The sequence below is a fragment of the Zonotrichia albicollis genome, chromosome 27, assembly GCF_047830755.1.
Source record: "Zonotrichia albicollis isolate bZonAlb1 chromosome 27, bZonAlb1.hap1, whole genome shotgun sequence".
NCBI lineage: Eukaryota > Metazoa > Chordata > Aves > Passeriformes > Passerellidae > Zonotrichia > Zonotrichia albicollis.
Genome location: NC_133845.1, coordinates 3,353,202 through 3,373,229, shown reverse-complemented (window position 1 = coordinate 3,373,229; position 20,028 = coordinate 3,353,202). Strand labels below are relative to the sequence as shown.

The following is a 20,028-nucleotide window of genomic DNA, read 5'->3' as shown; positions in this document are numbered from 1 at the left end:
GACTGAGGTGTGACATAAAAATAATCTTTCACTGGAGTGTAACTGGGCAGGGTCGTGTTTCAGCTTGAAACAGGGAGGCTGAAACTTGAATCCAAATTTAAACTTTCCTAGTGCTGCAAGAGGGAAGTGGTGAGGGGTCTGTGGCTGCAGCATTTCCACTTGGCCCTGTCTCGTAGGTATTTGAAGGAAGGAAGCATTGCTGTGCTTCATTTAAAGATAATGAGGTCTAATAAACCCTAACCAAAAGTCAAATTCACTTCATCTTTGCCTTGCTCATAAGCGAGTCAATAAGTGAAAAAAGATCTGTGTAGAGAGAGGTGATAGAATTTCACTTTCAAGAAATGGGTGAACAGGAGTTGCTGAAGAGTGTTACCTTGAAAATATATCATGATCACTTTAAACCTTGTCTATGTCTTTCAGCTTTTGAAATGCTGAAGATCACATCTTGAGGGAATTTGTTGGAGCCTTTGAAGTATTTTTATGTTAGGCCCCTATGGCAGAAGATTGTACAGATCAAGAAAGTACCGAGTAGATTTATTCACAGAAAATGCATTTAAATTACCCAGCTATACGGGCTCACATTCTTCATTTATAGCCTGGTGTCTGGGCTCTGAAATCCTCCCAAGAGCTGAGGTCATAGGATTGGAAAATGAGCTTCTGTACACCATCCTCTTGGCCTTTGGATGTAATGGAGTCTGCACTGTGTGGTAAATTGGACGGAATTCAGAGAAGAGCAACAAAAACAATTAAGGGAGGAGAGGAACTGACTTACATGGAAAGATTAAAGCGTTACAAATTTGTGGCTTGGTGAAGCACAGACTACTGCGAGTGGTTGGAAGTTTCTGGAGACAGGAATGCAGCTTCAAAAAAAAAAAAAAATCCCTGCTCTTGTCTGAACATGGTTTTGTTTGTGTGTTTGTTTGAAAGGAAAATCTTTTCCGAGCAATATCCTCATCTGGTGCGACTTACCCCAGTGCCAGTGCAAACAATGGAGCAGGGGGATCTGGGCCAAATTATTCTGTCTGAAAATGTGGCCCTTGCACTCCTTTAAAGCTGGCACAGCAGGGGTGGAAGTGGTAGTTTAGGGAGGCAACTGGTGTTTTAACTCCTGCAAGGTAACTCCTGGTTAAACGGGGGTTAAATGGGGAAGATTTTGGGGTATCTTCCTTCTATAGCACCTCTGCAAAATGCTGTAAGAGCCAGCAAGCTTAAAACATTTAATTGCTCAGCTGAAAATTGGCAAATAACGGGCAGGGAGGGCATTTCTGTTTCTGTGCTCTTGCAGAGACACAGGCAGCTTTAAAATAGGAGAGAAAAGTCTGAAACAGCCCCAGAATCTGTGGGGTGAAGTTCTGAGGGGCTGCAAGTATAACCCAGCCCTGGGTGAGCAGCCTAGGAGTAGCCAGGCACTGAGTGGAGCAGTCCATGAGTAGCCAGGCACTGAGTGGAGCAGTCCATGAGTAGTGCCATGAGTAGAGCAGTCCATGTGTAGCCAGGCACTGAGTGGAGCAGTCGATAAGTACCCAGGCACTGAGTGGAGCAGGCCATGAGTAGCCAGGCCCTGAGTAGAGCAATCCATGAGTAGCCAGGCACTGAGTGGAACAGTCGATAAGTACCCAGGCACTGAGTAGAGCAGTCCATGAGTAGCCAGGCTCTGAGTAGAGCAATCCATGAGTACCCAGGCACTGCCAGGAGCAGTCCATGGGTAGCCAGGCCCTGAGTGAAGCAGGCCATGAGTAGCCAGGCACTGAGTAGAGCAATCCATGAGTAGCCAGGCCCTGAGTGGAGCAGTTGATAAGTATCCAGGCACTGAATGGAGCAGTCCATGAGTAGCCAGGCACTGAGTAGAGCAATCCATGAGTAGCCAGGCACTGAGTGGAGCAGCCCATGAGTAGCCAGGCCCTGAGTGGAGCTGGCACAGCTTGGCAGCCTCACAGCCCAGAGTGCTGTCCCTGCTCAGGGGATTTGGGGTGGAGGCTGCCCTGCACACACAAGGCAGGGATTGTTCGCAGGGATTGAGTTACAGCGAGGCTGAGCAATTAAAAACAGGGAGGAAAATGAAGTGTGAAGCCCCTTGGGCTGAGGAACAGTCTCAGAAGGGAAGTGCTGGAGGCCCTGGTGCTTGGGAATGGGACTTGTCCTGAGGATGGGGTGTTAATTGAGACACGGTGGCCAGATTTGAATGAGAGGTTAATTCCTGGCTGCCTCCCCTGCTCCCTGTTCCAGCTGGGCAGGGACAGATCCCATCGCAGGGCTGGAGCCTGGTGAGCCTGGCTGCACAGGGAGCTGAGAAGCTGCCACCTTTCCCATATGTAATTGCTTTTATGGGGTGGCTGAAGCTGCCAGGGAGCAGCAGGAGGTGGCAGAAAGGGTGGCAGCTCCTGCGTGGAAGTTGCCACAAATATCAGTTTCCTTTGTAAGCCATGGTCTTCACTGAGGGGTGAAAGGGGCCAAACCTCTGTGATTAGGACTAATTTTGAGTCCTAAAACTGCAAAACCATAAAGAACCTGTGGAGGTTGTGGTGCCGTTACCTCCATCCTAATTCCTTTGGGTCAGGAGGAGTGGGGAGCAGTGACTGCCCCATCCATTCCTGCCCATCCCAGCTCAGTGGGTGAACAGTGACTGCCCCATCCCTGCCCATCCCAGTTCTCTCCAGCTCAGTGGGGAGCAGGAAGGAGCAGTGACTGCTCCATCCATTTGTGCCCATCCCAGAGCTTTCCAGCTCAGGTGTGAGTATTGACTGTCTCATTTCTGCCCATCCCAGTTCTCTCCAGCTCCGTGGGCAGTAGGAAGGAGCAGTGACTGCTCCATCCATTTGTGCCCATCCCAGAGCTTTCCAGCTCAGGTGTGAGTATTGACTGTCTCATTTCCGCCCATCCCAGTTCTATCCAGCTCAGTGGGGAGCAGGAAGGAGCAGTGACTGCCCCATTTCTCTCATCCCATTCCTGCCCAACTCAGGTGTGAGCAGTGGCTGCCCCATTACTGCCCCTCTCAGCTCAGTGGTGAGCAGTGGCTGCCCCATTCCTCCCATCCCAGTTCTATCCATCCCAGTGGGGAGCAATGACTGCCCCATCCCATTCCTGCCCATCCCAGTGGGTGAGCAGCGACTGCCCATTCCTCTCATCCCATTCCTCTCATCCCATTTCTGCCCAGCTCACTGGGTGAGCAGCGACTGCCCCATTCCTCTCATCCCATTCCTCTCATCCCATTCCTCTCATCCCATTCCTGCCCAGCTCACTGGGGAACAGTGGCTGCCCCATTTCTGCCCATCCCAGTTCTATCCAACTCAGTGGAGAATAGGAAGGAGCAGTGGCTGCCCCATTCCTCCCATCCCAGTGGGGAGCAATGACTGCCCCATCCCATTCCTGCCCATCCCAGGGCTGCCCATCCCAGTGGGTGAGCAGCGACTGCCCCATTCCTCTCATCCCATTCCTCCCATCCCATTCCTGCTCAGCTCAGTGGGGAGCAGTGAGTGCCCCATTCCTGCCCATCCCAGCTCAGTGGGTGAACAGTGACTGCCCCATCCCTGCCCATCCCAGTTCTATCCAGCTCAGTGGGCAGTAGGAAGGAGCGGTGACTGCCCCATTTCTCTCATCCCATTCCTACCCAACTCAGGTATGAGCAGTGGCTGCTCCATTCCTGCCCATCCCATTCCTGCCCAGCTCAGTGGGGAGCAGTGAGTGCCCCATTCCTCTCATCCCATTCCTGCCCATCCCAGCTCACTGGGTGAGCAGTGACAGCCCCATTCCTCTCATCCCATTCCTCTCATCCCATTCCTGCCCAGCTCACTGGGTAAGCAGTGGCTGCCCCATTCCTGCCCATCCCATTCCTGCCCAGCTCCCTGAGGAGCAGGAGGGAGCAGCAAGCATCCCCCTCCAGAGCAGAGTGTCTGGAGAAGCGGGATTTGGAGTGTGAGAAGGAGGCAGCCAGACAGGAATACGGAATGTGGGCTGAGGATGCCGGGGGAATTGTTTCCATAGAAACCCAGCCATGGAGGCTCACACCGCTCCCCCACCTCGCGCTCACAAATTCATGTGATTGCCTTCATGGTCACCAGCAAGCGTGCAGGGGAGCGGCTGGTGAGGAGAACTGGAGTTTGCTGCAGGTGTGGGAGCTGCCTGAGGGACCTGGGGTGGCTCCAGCGCTGGGATGTGCTGCAGGAAATCAGGATGAGCTCCTGGGCACTGAATGGTGCCCCACTGGTGTCACACAAAGGGAACCAGGCCTCGTTTCTTTTAGTTAAATGAAGGGAAAAAAAAAAAAAAAAGGGGGTTTTCATTTGTTTCTTGCTGCATTGTTCTGCTACCTTTGTTGGCCAGGCCTTTTGCAGACATCATCTCTGCCTGTAAATGCACAGCATTCAGCAGTGCCTCAGGAAATGCTGCTCTGAGATGTCCTCCATGGAAGCACAGGCCTCTCCTTGCCACAATTTATGAGGGGCCCTGGGAGCCTGTTCCCTTCATTTGCTCCTGGAAAGATTTCTTCGTGGAAAATCCAAGATGTTCAGGGCTGATTTCTGTTCCTGCAGCCCCTTCAAAGAAAGCAGCACCTACAGGAGCTCCCAAAAACCTCCAAATCCAACCCCACATAGGAGTCAATAGGAGTCAAATTTTGTGTGGGAGAAGGGGCTAAAGGAGGTCAGAGAAGCCTCAGAAATGTGGGGGTGCCAAGGTTTAGAGTGGATATTGGGGTTGGGTTCCTCTGATCATCTCCTGGAGGTTAATTTGGGCCCAGCTGATTGGGTCTGTCTGATTTTTTCCCAAAAACCTCCAAATGCAACCCCACTTAGGAGTCAAATAGGACTCAAATTTTGTCAAATAGGAGTCAATAGGAGTCAAATTTTGTGTGGGAGAAGAGGCTAAAGGAGGTCAGAGAAGCCTCAGAAATGTGGAGGTGCCAAGATTTAGAGTAGATATTGGGGTTGGATTCCTCTGATCATCTCCTGGAGGTTAATTTGGGCCCAGCTGATTGGGTCTGTCTGATTTTTTCCCAAAAACCTCCAAATGCAACCCCACTTAGGAGTCAAATAGGACTCAAATTTTGTCAAATAGGAGTCAATAGGAGTCAAATTTTGTGTGGGAGAAGAGGCTAAAGGAGGTCAGAGAAGCCTCAGAAATGTGGAGATGCCAAGGTTTAGAGTAGATATTGGGGTTTGGGTTTCTCCAACCATCTCCTGGAGTTTAATTTGGACTCAGCTGATTTGTTCTGATTTTTTAAAGCAGCCAAGCTTCACAATCCACAAACTTTATCTTTTATCCCCTTTTTAGAAGAGACTCTGGGTGTGGAGGGGAGAATAGAGCAGGAAGAGGAGATTTGGATGATTTTACACATGATTTGCTCACTGTCCTGTTCTCTGAGGCACGGCTCCACAACCAGAAATTCATGTTATTTTTCTGGCTGCACATGGAGGGGAAAGGAAAATAAAGGCTGAAATCCTGAGGGAAATGTCTCTCATCTCTCCTCATGGTTTTCCCAATCTCAGAAAGTTTCTGGAGACCCTGAAAGCTTTAAGAGTAACCCAGCTGTGGGCTGGTCCTTGCTATGCACAGATAATGCTCCGAGAGGAAAACATCTGAGCTTTGGGAATCACAGAGCTGCAAACGTGCAGGGCAATGCAAGAGCTGCAGGTTCCACCAGGAGAGAGGAGACCCCAAACCTGGATTTACACAAAGGGATTTTCCCTCAGATTTGTGGGAATTCAGAGTTAACCCTCACCCATGGTTCACATGGTTATGTCGGAAATACTCTCAGGATTCACAGCTTGGGTTGTTCTCCTCATTTGCCTGTTTTTGTGGGGAATTGGGCAATATTTGATATTTTCCTTACTCCCCCAGTGACAGGAGAGCGTTGAGACACCCTCATTTCAGCTGAAACCTCGGTGTGTGATGCTAAAACTGAAATTTTGGCTGCTGGAGAGTTAATTTTGCTCATGGCAGCCAGCACGGGGCTGTGTTTTGGATTTGTGCTGACAACAGAGCTGATAACACAGGGATGTTTTAGTTCCAGCTGAGCAGAGCTTGCACAGAGCCCCTTTTTGCACCTCACCCCTCAACAAGGCTGCACAGGGAGCGGGGAGGGGACACAGCCAGGACAAGTGACCCTGAGTGACCACGGGGATCTCCCACACCACGCTCAACATTAAAAACCCTGAGCAGCCATTCTGAATTTCCCCAAACAAGGAGAGAAAAGGTTCAGCCTGTCCCCAAACCCCGTCTCTGAGCAAACATCCACCCTGTCACTATTGGGAGGAGAAAATTCTTCATTTACTGATGTTTTTGTCCCATAAATTAGTGAGGAGAGCAACTTTGTTGAGCTTTTAATCTGGGCAGAGTTTTGCTGAATTGTCTCTGCATATAAAATGGAATTGGTTCCATTTCCCACCTCCAAAAGCTGAGTGACCACAGGGATTTCCCACACCATGCTCAACATTAAAATAATACTGAGCAGCCACTCTGGATGTCCCTAAACAAGGAGAGAAAAGGTGCAGTCTGTCCCCAAACCCTCTCTCTGAGCAAGAATCTGCTCTGTCATTGCTGGAAGGAGAAAATTCTTCATTTACTGATGGTTTTATCACATTAATTAGTGAGGAGAGCAACTTTGTTGAGCTTTTAATCTGGGCAGAGTTTTTGCTGAATTGCCTCTGCATATAAAATGGAATTGGTTCCATTTCCCATCCCCAAAACTGGGTTTTTTTTGGTGATTGTGTTGGGTGATCTTTGTGGAATTATTCCTTGACTTTTATCTGAAATCCATTGGTAATGGTTATTTAAGCTTTTTTCAGTGCTCTCTGGTTGTTTTAATTTCAGGGAGTCCATCGAGGAGTTTAAGTGTGTATTAGTTATCATATTGATGGATCAGCCAAGCAAGGAGCATTTGGAAATGCACATATTCCTGTTCCATTGACCTGGGAGATTTGAAGGATGAGGCTCTGCATGCCATTAGCACTTGGAGCATCCATAAACGTCCCTTGGCAGCTTTCCATTTGGGTTTGGGATATTTGGAGTGAGATTTTTGTTCCCATTAATCCATCCCGGGGTATTAATTGGTTTGTTTGCCATTTATTTCACATTTTTCACTCCAAGGGGTGTTGGGTTTGTGCTTAGCAGGCTCAGGGCTCTGCTCCTGCTAAATCAACCCCACTGATGGCAAATAAATCCCACTGGAGGCAGGAACAGCATCAGTTCTTTGCTTGTGAGTCTGCTTGGGGTTGATATGAGGAAAAAGAAGAAACTGTGGCCAAAATTTGCTTCCCTTGATCAGGTGATGATCTTTGAATGGTGATTTTCCCACTGCTGATTGTGATTTTCCCACTGCTTCACCCCAACTTCTTTCAGATGTAACTCTGCTATAATAAGTACAAGTTTGGTGACTTGGTGATACACGATCCAAGGAGATGTCTCCAATCTTTAATTCAGGTGATCCAGATGTGGAATCAATATTTACACCCTCTCAGGGAGTGTTGGAGGCTAAATTCACTCAAATGTGGAAACCACTTTGTGATCTTTGGGTAAAAAAATTATAAAATGCAGGAACACAAGCTGGGGAGTGTAAAGAATATTAAGAATATTATTCTGTTTAAAATTCTACAGACCCCCAAGGTCTCTGCCACAGCATCTCTTCAGAGTCCTGGTGACTGCACCAGGAGTTAGATCTGGTCCTTAGGCAGAGAATTAATCTGGATTATTCTTACAAAACCCATCTCAAGTGAAACTTTTGCCGATATTTTTCCCAGAAGATTCTTCTCTTTCAGTCCAGAATTTTATCAGCGATTCTTATGCTAACAGGGGTCAGGAGATGAGATGTTTCTCACGTTACACTTGAAGCTCCTCATGAATAATGGCCTGTATCACCTCTATTGTCTGTCCAAAACATAAGCAAGCAGACATAAGGCCAGAGGAGAAATTTAAAGAGTGCTGAATAAGCCAGCAGGACGGAGCAAGAGCTGAGATAGTCGGGGAGTGAAACAAATACAAGGTGGAGCAGATGGTTATTTGGGGAAATATCCGAGCAGATTAACCGCCAGGGCTGCAGAATGAGCCAGGCCCCAGCTCTGAAGCCGCCTGAAATCTTCAGAGTGAGATGAACAGAAGCACAGGCCAACACCACTGTAGCCAAAATAAATGAGAGGTCGTTATTCCCCAGTGGATTTTCTTAAGTGTTAAGTAGAGCACATCAGGCTTTTCACAGGAATCTGAGGGGGGCTGCCATGCTCGGGACCATCACTTGCTCCCGTGCAAGGCCAATCTGTCCACTTGAAAACAATTTTTATTGTCCTTCTCTCCTTTCCCTAATTATTTTCTTTGCCTTTTTGGTCCTCATATCTCTGTGTGCGTTGTGTAAAAAAAAAAAAAAAATAAAAAAAAAAAAAAGGAAAAGAAAGCTGCAGTTTGAGCAGGATGAGAATCCCCAAAATACACGGCACTGGAAATTCCCATCGTGTGGAAATTTCAGTTCCCCCCAGGCCCTTCAATCTTTTTCCTCAGCGAGACTGCAGCTGCCATCTGATTTGTATTTATATATGCTCTTTATAGATATTAATGCAATAACAGATTAAACCTAAAGTAACTGTTACTACACAGAGACATCTCAGGGGTCTGATCTCGCAAACATTAATGCCTCTGAATAACTTTAATCTTGTGCATTGTGTATTTGAATTTAATGGGGACTCTTGCATGCCAAAGTTTCTCACATTTGCGAATGTTTGCTGCAACTTCAGACTTCCCCCATATGTTGATGTCAATTTGTTTTTGCAACCTCAATACGGTTTAGAAACCTCAGCCTCTGATCACGGTTTGTGCATGGCTGTTTTTGCAGCTCTGCTGCATTCACTGGGCCTGATTTCCAATGGGAAAAATGGGAAAAATGGGAAAAAATGGGATAAACCCTCACTGCTGACCCCACCACCTTGGACCAGGCTGAATTTCCCTCTCAAGGGCTTCCCCAGGATTTATTTTATTTAGCAAGCCCACAGGTAATGAGAGTCGTGATGTGGTGATGTTGTTCCTTCCCAGACCTCTTTCTGAAGTTGAATTCCTGAAAGAAACTGGAAAAATTTGGAAAATAACCCAGTGGTGCTGGATAAATACTTAGAATGTCCAGGATATCAGGGAGGTGAATTCAACCCACCCAGGACAGGGCTTCTCCAGGCTTTCTTTTATTTTGTAAACCCATAGGTAATGAGGGTTATGATGTGGTAATGCTGTTCCTTCCCAAACTTTCTGAAGGTGAATTCCTGAAAGAAACTGGATTGAAAAATTTGGAAAATAGCCCAGTGGAGCTGGATAAATACCTGGAGTGTGCAGGACACCAGAGAGGTGAATCCAATCTGTCCAGGGCAGGGCTTCTCCAGAATTTTCCTTTTTTTAGCAAACTCATAGATATTGAGAGTTATGATGGGGTCATGCTGTTCCTTCCCAAACCTGTTCCTGAAGGAAATCCTGAAAGAAAGTGGATTGAAAAATTTGGGAAATAACCCAGTGGTGCTGGATAAATACCTGGAGTGTCCCAGGGAGGTGAATCCAACCTGCCCAGGGCATTTGGCCTCTGCTCCATGGCAATGAACACAAAAGTCCATCTTGTGTTGGATCGTCTCTGTTGGATTATCTCTTCTGTGTTGGATCATCTCTTCTGTGTTTTTAGATGACAAGAAGTGTTTAAAGAGATTATTTTCATTATCTTTTTACTAAATGTAAGGTTTTGATAAAAAAAAAAACAAAAACCTTCAACAGGGTTGATCTGGGGATGTTTTGACGGGCAACCAAAAATCTTGACCTCTCCTGTGGTGTTAAAGCTCCTGCACATCCTCCAGTGAGCCCAAACAGCTGAAATTCCTCATTTTGTGCCTCTGGAGCTCTGAACCCACTCAGAGCATGCTCAGCCTGTTGTAATCCACGGCTGAAAAAAGCAGTGCTCACCTTGGAGCTCAATAATAATGGTAATTTCACAGCCTGATGTCAGGGTAATAAACTCTTCCACCAGGCAACTGCTGTGACCACCAGGAAAGTTTTATTTCTCCAGGTTCAACAGTTTCCCTGTGACTGATGGAGCCGTGGAGGAGAGGTGACTTCCCTCCAAAAGGAGCACTGATATTTCTGTGTTTGCAGTTAAGGCTCACTAACCACTGGCATCAATCTGATAAGCATCTGATAGGGCCCAATTATGCCATTCCTCAGCTTTGGAGTGAATGAAATTTATTTTCTAGCCCACAGGAAGGTGAATAGATTGGTTTTGTTGCTGTGTCCCGGCGTTATTTAAGATTAAGCTCCTTTTTCTCTGAGTTATCACCATATCTGCCAACAGCAAATCTATTTTTGTGTTATGTTTAAAAGAGTAGGAGAGGGAGAAGAACAATAAGAGGGTGAGAACCAAGGTAACAAACAGAAGGAAATCATTAGATATTTGAATTAATGAGATATTTGCTTAACTAACACAAATAACATTTCCCATAATCACTCTCACAACTCAAGGAATTCCCAAAACTGATAGGTCTGAATGGCACAAAGTTGTGAGGGACAGTTTAATGACCAAGACTTTGGAAATTTATTATTTTCAAATGTCAGAGGAAATTCAAAAGTTTTATCAGGTTTTGGCTGCAACAGCCCTGCAGGAAATCCTCATGCTCTAAGGGCTGCACACTTGGAGAGGTGTAAGTGTAAATATCTAAATTTTAGGAATGCCCTGTAGGAAATCCTCATGCTCCTCATCCCAGGGCTGCACACTTGGAGAGGTGGAGGTGTAAATATCTAAAATTTAGGAATGCTTGCAAATATTAGGAATGTAGGTGTAAATATCTAAAAATCAGGAATCTGCTTAACCTGTGAAGAGAAAGGGGCAAGTCCAGAGATGGAATGATCCGAACTATTTAAAATGAGTTTCTTAGAAGTGTTTCTTGTGTGGGGAGGCTCCCTCAATAATTTTGATCAAAAATCATGGGTACAGTGTCAGCTCCAAACGTGTAATGCCCAGAATTTAAAAGTTTAGTAGTTGGAAGATGCAGACAAAGACCCAGAGGCTGATTGGGGATTTTTGTGTGTTTTTAAGTAGAGCCCATCATGCTGAAAATCTTTCTAGCATATCTAAGCACAACTTTTGAAAGAGAAAAAAAAAAAAAGGATTATTTTTAAAACCAATTGGCACCACTGAAATATTTTTGTTGATTAAATGACTGAGGGCCCGCTGCTGATGAGGGAACAGGAGTTAATTGCTGCTGGCTGAGGATGGGCTCTGGGGCTGTGTGGGTGCTGGTTCTTGCCCTCAGGAGGAGCAGCCTCCACATTTCATTGGGAATCCTGCCGTGGTTCAGTTTTCCACCCCTCCAGAAGGAGAAATAAATCCCATGGGTTATCCCCACCTCAAGCCCTGAGGCTCTGAGCAGAGATCCCAGCAGGGACATTGAGGAAGGACAATAAATAAACTCATTTTTGTGCCTCTCCTCCCCTCAGGTGTGTCCTGATCCCACTCCAGATGGGCCTGGGGGGCTGAGCTGGTTTGGGACATCCTGGATGGGCTGGGCCAGCCTGGGAGCTGCATTTTGGTGTAAACTGAGAGCAGAAGTGGCACCAGAGATCAGAGTTCCTTTGGGCCTGCTGGGAAAATCAAACCTGGGAGCTGCCAATGTTTGGGGATGAGATTCCATTGTTTTACCAGGGGGTGAGGGCAGGATGTGGAGACAGCCCGGACCAAAATTTAAGGGATTTTTTAATTTTGTGGCCCAGACCAAAACTGAAGGGATTTTTTAATTTTGAGGCCCAGACCAAAACTTAAGGGATTTTTTAATTTTGTGGCCCAGACCAAAACTGAAGGGAATTTTTAATTTCATGGCATGGTGAGGAATAGGAAGCCGGGATGACCCCGACCCCACCCTCAGCTTTGACCCCTCATCCCGTTGTCATTCCAGTTTAATGCATTTTGGTGTAAACTGAGAGCAGAAGTGGCACCAGAGATCAGAGTCCCTTTGGGCCTGCTGGGAAAATCAAACCTGGGAGCTGCCAATGTCTGGGGATGAGATTCCATTGTTTTACCAGGGGTGAGGGCAGGATGTGGAGAGAGCCCAGACCAAAATTTAAGGGATTTTTTAATTTTGCGGCCCAGACCAAAACTGAAGGGATTTTTTAATTTTGTGGCCCAGACCAAAACTTAAGGGATTTTTTAATTTCATGGCATGGTGAGGAATAGGAAGCCGGGATGACCCTGACCCCACCTTGGGCTTTGACTCCTCATCCCATTGTCATTCCCTGTCCCATTGAGGCCCAGAAATTACAGAATTGTCCTGATATCTGTCCCTCCCTTTATTTAAGCACCTAAACCACGTCCAACCTTGTAATTCCATGCACATCCTCCAAACACTTCAGCCCCTGGATGTACTGAAGGCCCCTTCCAACCCAACCCAACTTTAATTCTGTGATCTCACCCACCCTCAGGTTTTTATTTTCATTTTCTCATCTACCTTTCAATAATCTCAAGCTGCCAGGTATTTATTTATGATAAATGTATTAAAATACTTTTATTTGGCTGGAAAAGGACAATTGCAGCACTCTGGGTGTGGAGAAAGCTGAAGTTGGTTTCCCAGATGAGGCACCAGGGATATTTTACAGGTGCTGCCTGAGGAGCAGAGCCCTTGTTGCATGGATTGCTTTAACGCTGACCTGGAATTGTTGGATTAATCACGGCCAGGAGCACCAGGAGTGTGGAGAAAGTGTCTTTGCAGTGGGAGGAAACAAAAAAAAAATAATTGCAATGCTGGGATTGCACCTGGGCAGCTGAATTCCCAGAAATGCACAGGACAAAGGGCTGGCCCCAAAACTGGGGCTTGGCCATGGCTTTGGGCAGGGAGAGATTTGACTCTCTTGGGATTTTTCACTCTGGGCAGTTCAGGTGGAGATTTGTTGCTTTGGGCAGGGAAAGATTTTACTCTTTTGGGATTTTTGCCTATGGGATGTTCAGGTGGGGATTTCGTGCTTTGGGCAGTCCAGGTGGGGATTTTTACTTTGGGATGTCCAGGTAGGGATTTTTTGCTTTGGGTAATCCAGGGAGAGATTTCACTCTCTTGGGATTTTTTGCTTTGGGCAGTTCAGATGGGAATTTTTTGCTTTGGGCATTCCAGGTGGGGATTTTCTGCTTTGGGCAGTCCAGGGAGAGATTTTACTCTTTTGGGATTTTTTACTTTGGGGTTTTCAGGTGGAGGTTTGTTGCTTTGGACAGTCCAGGTGGGGATTTTTCGCTTTGGGATGTCCAGGTGGAGATTTTTCACTTTGAGCAGTCCAGGGACAGATTTTACTCTCTTGGGATTTTTTCCTTTGGGTTTTTCAGGTGGAGATTTGTTGCTTTGGGCAGTGCAGGTAGGGATTTTTTACTTTAGGATTTTCAGGTGGGGATTTTTAGCATTGAGCAGTCCAGGTGGGGATTTCTTGCTTTGGGCAGTTCAGATGGGATTTTTTTTTGTTTTGGGATATCCAGGTGGGTTTGTTTTTGCTCTGGGCATTCCAGGTAGGGATTTTTTTGTCTGTCTGTCCAGAAGCAAGGACGTCCCACAGTTTTTGCAGACAGATGCTTCACCCCAAGCCCAGATTCTGCTTTTGCCCCAGCCCTGAGCAAGGCAAACTGAGAATCTTCTCTTCATCAATTCGTTTGCAGTGCTCGCTCCCCAAACTCCTTTGAGAGAGAGGAGGAGAAGGAACCTGAGAAACCCTCCCAAAAGCTTGTCCAAACCTATTTTAAAACCAAAAAAACCCCCAGAAAATAGCAGTGTGGAGGTCTGTGTGCAGCTGCAGCAGAGGGAGGCAGATGCAAGCAGGGCTGCCCAAGCCTTGTGGAGTTTTGTGAGCTCCAGGGCTGGAATTGTGGCTGGAGGCAGCTCCACCCTTCAGTCCCAACAGGACATTTGGGCTTCATTGAGCCATGAGCACAAATTGAGCCTTGCAATGGTTGGAAGGGGAAAGGTAAATTGGGGAGTATCTTCTGCCTGGAGTGGAATGATGGAAAAAGAATTTTTTAAGTTGATGACAACAAGAGGCTAATTTTTTGGAATTATTGGCAGAGAGGGAAGTCTAGGTTGTAGAGGTTTTATGTTTTCTATGATCTTCTTGATCTTTTTTAGGTCGTGGAGTGATTTCTAGGAATTAGAAGTCTTTTTATGAACAGCAAAACACCTTCTAATTATGATAAAATAAATGATAACATTACATTATCTCAGCCTTCTCATAAAACTAAAATAAAAGATTTTAAAACACTTCTCATCACCCCATCTCTAGATCAGAAAAAAAAAATATTCTCCAGCAGCAGCAGCAGCGGGTGAGGTTTGCCCAGAGCTGGAGATGTCCGGGCAGGGCGGAGCTGTGGGAGCCTGTGGGATGGCAGGAACAGCCCCCAAAGCCCTGGAATTACAGACCCCTCCCTGTGTGGGGCTGCTGAACTCCCTGGAACCACTCAGGGCCGGTTTTCTGTGGGCCAGGATGGTGCTGTGGCTGTTCCTTGGAGGTCTCTGAGGTGTGAGGGCTCCCCAAGCTCCACAATGTGGGCCAGGATGGTGCTGTGGCTCTTCCTTGGAGGTCACTGGGGTGTGAGGGCTCCCCGAGCTCCACAATGTGGGCCAGGATGGTGCTGTGGCTCTTCCTTGGAGGGCACTGAGGTGTGAGGGCTCCCCAAGCTCCACAATCTGCTCCTCCAAAACGCTGCGGGATCCTGACGCACCCACACTTGTGTCTCTGTGTCCCCTGCACACAGAGATGTGCAATAGAAATATTTTCCATTTGCCTTCCTATTCAAATTCCCTTCCGGCCTCTCCCCTCCCCATCCCAGATTTCATTTTTTCAGATTTCTTCAGCCTGCATTCAGCTCTCCTGTTTTACTGCAGAGGGATTGCCTGTGCTTCAACATGATTTATTTATTTATTGTTCTTTGTCTGGGCACCTCAGCCTGTGCTGGAGCTGCCGTTATTTTGCAACGGAGCTCATGGGCACTGCCCCATTTTGCTGTTGTTGCCCTGGAGTTCTCAGTTCCCATCCTGGGTGCTTCCCTGTGTGGGCACATTCAGCTGCAGCACTCGCATTTCTTCTTGTCTTCTTTCCTTTCTTTTTTAAATTTATTTTTAATTTTTTTTTTATTATTTTGTTTTCAAGAGGCTTCTGAAATTCAAAATTGCTGAAATCTGCTCGTAAAAGATGTCAAGAGGCAAAGCCAGGAATGATCCTTTAAGGGCACTCTTTGATATTTGGGGAAGTGAACCTTGAAAACCTCCCTTGTTTCCTGTTGTTCCATTCCTTGTTTTCTCTCATTAAGTTATTTTTTTTTTTCCCTTTTCTGAAGACTTCCAAAGTACACAACCTCCCTGAAAGTCTATTGCTCCCTAAAGAAGGTCTTTCTGTAGGTTTTGACCCAGGTCCATCTCCTATCCCAGCTGCAGCTCCTTTTCCTTTGAGGTGAAGCCAAAGCTGCTGAAATTCATGTCAGGGCTGGAGGTTGAAGGATTATCCAGCCCAGAGGAAGGGCTGGGGCTGCTGGGGACATTTCACCTCCAGTTTCCTGCTCAGGATGACACCAGGGCATCCTTCTGGAGCCCAGATTTGTCTCTCACCACTGCAGATCCACTCTTGTCTCACTCCTTCCTTCCATGGCGGTGAAACCCCTTGGTTCAAGCTCAGTTTTCAGATATTTAAGGCATAAAATCTACCTTTAAAGAGGAAAAATTTGCAAATTATCTCCTTTTAATCATCCCTGTGTTCTGTTGAGCTTTTTCCTTTTGCCTGTAGCTCCCTGCTTCTCCCAACAACCCCCCCAGCGCTGCAGGAAGGGAATTGAAATGTGAGGCAGCAAAGCCTCCAGAATTTTTTGTCATCGATCCAAAATATCTTCTGCCACTTCACCGATGTGAGATCACCCTGATTCCATCCCAGGGCTGCTTAGAAGGTTTTTTAGGGTGTGTGTGTGTGTCCTGCCTGTCCTCACCCCCTGCCCAGCTCGTTTTGGTGGCGGCTCAGTCGCTGCGTGAGGCGGCTCCATCCTCAGTGTGTGTTGTGAGCTGGGAATTATTTGGTGGCTAATTACTGAATTGCTCTGCAAAACGAGGCTGCACATCCTGCCCTGGGACACCCTCGACCAGGCTGCAAGAAAAAACAGGCTCCTCTTTGGGGTGTTTCCTTAGAAAATGCAGAAAATACCTGTCTGCAAGAGAGACCGTGCTGCTTTTCACCTGTGCGATTCCTGCTCTGAGCAGTTTTTGGGGTGACACCCAGCCTTGTCCAGCCTGGCTTCAATATCCCCCAAAATCTTGCTGGGAGGATGAAATCTTCTTTTTCTGCATGTTGTGACCTGGGAATTTGTGAATTGTTGCCTTTGCCCTGCAAAACAATGGTGGGCATCCTGCCCTGGGACACCTTTGACCATCCTGCAAGAAAACAGGCTCCTCTTTAGGGTGTTTCCCTTGAAAATGCGGAAAATACCTGTCTGCAAGAGAGACCTTGCTGCTTGCTCTCAAAAAACCTGTTGTTTGTTTGAGAAACAAACCTGGGATTCCTGCTCTGAGCAGGGCTTGGGGTGACACCCAGCCTTGTCCAGCCTGGCTTCAATATCCCCCAAAATCTCGCCAGGAGGATGAAATTTTCTTTTCTGAGCGTTGTGATCTTGGAATTTGGTGGCTAATTACTGAATTGCTCTGCAAAACGAGGCTGCGCATCCTCTGGTTTAACCATCCCGCCCTGAGACACCCTCATGGAGCCTGCAAAAAAAACCAGGCTTCTCTTCAGGGTGTCTCCCTAGAAAATGCAGAAAATACCTGTCTGCAAACCCAAAACACCAGCTCTGCCTGCAAGAGAGACTGCGCTGCTTTTAACAACAAAAAACCCCGTGTGATTTCAGCTCTGAGCAGGGCTTGGGGTGACACCCAGCCTTGTCCAGCGTGGCTTCAAAATCCCCCAAAACCTCACCAGGAGGATGAAATTTTCTTTTCTCTTCCCTTTCTGGTCACGTTTTACCAGTGGAGTTACTCAGCGAATTAATAGGTATAGAAATGCAAAGCTCTTTTCTTATTACACGCCATCGATCTGATTGCAGTGTCATTAATTGAAAGACTCTGGAAATGTGATGGATGGTTCAGTTCAGGATTCCACATTCGTTTTGGCATAGCCCTGCAGGAGAAAAGCTGCATGAAGCTGATTGAAGGGCTCTTTTTGTCTGACATGAATTATTCTTTCATTGTCAAACCTTGTAACAGCATTCAGACATAGGGAGATTTACAATGTGAAATCCTAAATGGGGTCTATTCTTAAAATAAAATTAGAAAAAAAGAAAAAAAAGAGAGAGAGAGAGAGAGCTTTATCTTGCAACGTTGAAAATAGCTATGGTTAAAAAAAAAAAAAAAAGACAACCCCACAACTATTCCTCCAAATTAAATATCTTCTGCAAAACCCAAGGGGCTGATGTTTCTCACTTAATTTTAAATTATTCTGATGGCGAGGCCTTAAATGAATAAAACAATTGCTTTAATCACATAACGCTTGTCAACATTTTTATTACATCGAAATATATTTGTTTGTCTGAGAGGGTTTGTTTGCTCTCCCCACTGCTGCCATTCCCCCAGCTGAACGATTTGTCCGATTTGCTGGGAATCCTGCTCGTCCTGGAAAATTACACCAGGCTTTCCTTCCTCTTTGGGAAATACCTAGGTGGACCCTGCCGAAATGTTTATTTAAGGAAATCATTCTGCATTTTAGAAAACATTTACAAAAAAAAAAAATAATTATAAAACAAACCCAAAACACCAGCTCTGTGTGCAAAGATTTCGGCTTTTCCCAGCTGCTGGCTGCAGGCAGATCTTATCGAACGAGCTTTGGGTTTGTTTAATTTTTATTTTTTTTTGCTGCTCCGTGGTTAAATTCTGCAGGTTCTTTTGTCTGTATCAAAATTCCTGCCAGGCTCTGAGGCTTGGGAGACACAACCACTCCAAAAAGCAGCAAGAGAGGAGCAGCCCCGCTCCCCTTGACACCCCCAGATCGCCGCGCAAAGTTGATGAAGAGTTTGGAATGCCAAGCAGCCACCCAACTCGTGGGCTCATTTGAGAATAAAACACTGAAATAACATTATCCGAGATGGGAATCAATGTCATGCCTGTTACAAGTGCTGGAGCTGGGAGAATAGCGAGATTACACAGAGCAGGCAGATTAGATGAAGAAGAGCATTCGATTACATTCCATCTGATTAGCGCTGTCTATTCATCTGCGTGCGGCTTTTTTTATTCTTCAAGAAAGCTGCCTTATTTTTATGGGCATGGGCTGTGTGGAGAAAGCTGAAAGCTGGAAGAATTGGGTGTAAAATCGTGGTGGGAATAGGCAGCTCTCTGCTTTAACCATCCTCCTCCCTCAGCTCCTTTCCCATCCCCGGATCTGCGTGCCTAAATGTTTTAGCAGGCAGATCACCGCAGAAATGACCATTTTTTACTGTTATTTAACCACTTTTCACCCCCAGAAAGGCATCAAGTGATCACTCTCTGCCTGACCCCTTACACAAATGCCCTTTCCCACCTGAGCTGGACATTTATAGGGAGCCAGCCCGGCCCCATGGCCGAGATGAGCAATTCCCATCAAAGTGGGGAAAGAGCTTTTTTATCCCGAGCCTGAGGAATGAACGGCACTGATGGGAAATGTTGTCCTCATCCCCCGCCCCCTCCCCCTGCCCATCTGCATGGAATACCCTCCCCAACGTGGATTTTTTAAGGTCTCATTGTTCGGCGAGAGGGTTGAGATTATTTTTGTAGGGATTTTTTTTTTTTATATATATATATTTTTTGGGGGGGGGGAGGGTTTTCCCTGGTCCCGGCCACTGCAGGTGCTGCTCCTCACGCTGGGAATCTCCAGTTGTGCAATTCCCAAGTTTGGGGATGGAGCTGGGTCAGAGCACAGCGCCCATTGAGCAGCAGGGTTTTTCCAGCCCCTTCTGGCTTTATTTTCAGGCTCTGGGGTGCTCCCAGCCAGGGCTCCTCAGGCTGTTCCTGCAGCTCTCCTTTAATCCTGAGCACCTCCAGTGCCTTTAGCAGCTCCAACCTTCCAGCCACTGGCTGTTCCTAAAAGGTGAGGGAGCTGGGGAGGGGTTGCTTTCATTAGTTAGTCGAAATTGAGGATGATTTAATTTATTTTTTTTTTCTCTATGCTGTCTCGAGCTAAATAAACTCAGTTCCTCCGAGCCCAAAAAGCAGCGAGGATATTTTGCCTTTGGTGTCACAAATTATCCTCCCGTGGAAGCTGAGATCAGGAGAAAGGGACACAACGAGAGAGTTTGTGCAGCCTTGCAGGACTCTGAGCGTATTCTACAGAAAGGGGGGAAAAATAATAATGTTTATTCTCAAAAACTCTGTGAAACCGCTTCATTTTCGGTGTTCCCCGCTCCGAAATGCGGGCTGGATAATTTCTGCAAATTCAATTAGAGTTTGGAGCCCGTGGCCGCTCTGATCAGATCTGTGTAAATAACATTGTCCCCAGCCTGTGTTGTCACCTCTGAAATGCTCTCTGGATCGCAGCCTAGCTCTGTCTTTTCTTGTGGTGGAGTCAGGGTGGTGCTGGATTTCGGAGCTTTTTGCATTTTATTGCTCTTAATTTTTTTTTAAATTTAATCTTTTTTAGTTTTTTTTTTATTTTCGTTTCTTTTTTTTTTTAGTCTGTTTTGATTCTGACAGTTTTTAAAGGTGAGGCTCATTTTTTTATGAGGTTAAGAAGAAGGAGAGAGTAAAAGGTACCGTATCTTTCTTCTTAATTGTTTTGGCTTAAGTCTGAAACATCTGAAAAAACACCCTTAAAATGATCTTAGAAGTAACAGTCGCTTAATTAATAAAAAAAATAGTAACAGATTTAGCTTACCCTCTTTATGGACTTAACTTCTGGAAATTAGGCATCCACTCTGTCTCCTCTGCAATAATCAGTTTCTTATCTGACAGATATGAAACGACCAAATACATCTTACATCCTTTAACCCAGCAACAGTTACTCCAAAAAAGAAAAACTGAAATAAAAAATCGAAGCGCTGCTACAGCTCAGAGCATCTTT

The 20,028-nt window shown here is 46.3% G+C and overlaps 1 protein-coding gene and 1 long non-coding RNA gene across 10 annotated transcripts in view; one reads left to right on the top strand and one right to left on the bottom strand.

Annotated features, from left to right (window-relative positions):
• Nucleotides 1-20,028, top strand: part of LOC106630104 (uncharacterized) — a 178,040-nt gene that overhangs the window by 17,778 nt on the left and 140,234 nt on the right. The window lies entirely within an intron of this gene.
• Nucleotides 5,738-19,970, bottom strand: LOC141731981 (uncharacterized). 3 transcript variants are annotated; one of them, XR_012583889.1, is made up of 3 exons: nt 19,843-19,961; nt 9,291-9,438; nt 5,738-8,106 (listed from the first exon to the last, which is right to left on the bottom strand). It is a non-coding gene; the product is annotated as an uncharacterized LOC141731981 (long non-coding RNA). The 3 variants fall into 3 exon arrangements; XR_012583890.1 differs by lacking the exons at nt 5,738-8,106; nt 9,291-9,438 and adding an exon at nt 14,419-15,668 and having other exon boundaries at nt 19,843-19,970; XR_012583888.1 differs by lacking the exons at nt 5,738-8,106; nt 9,291-9,438 and adding an exon at nt 14,419-16,098.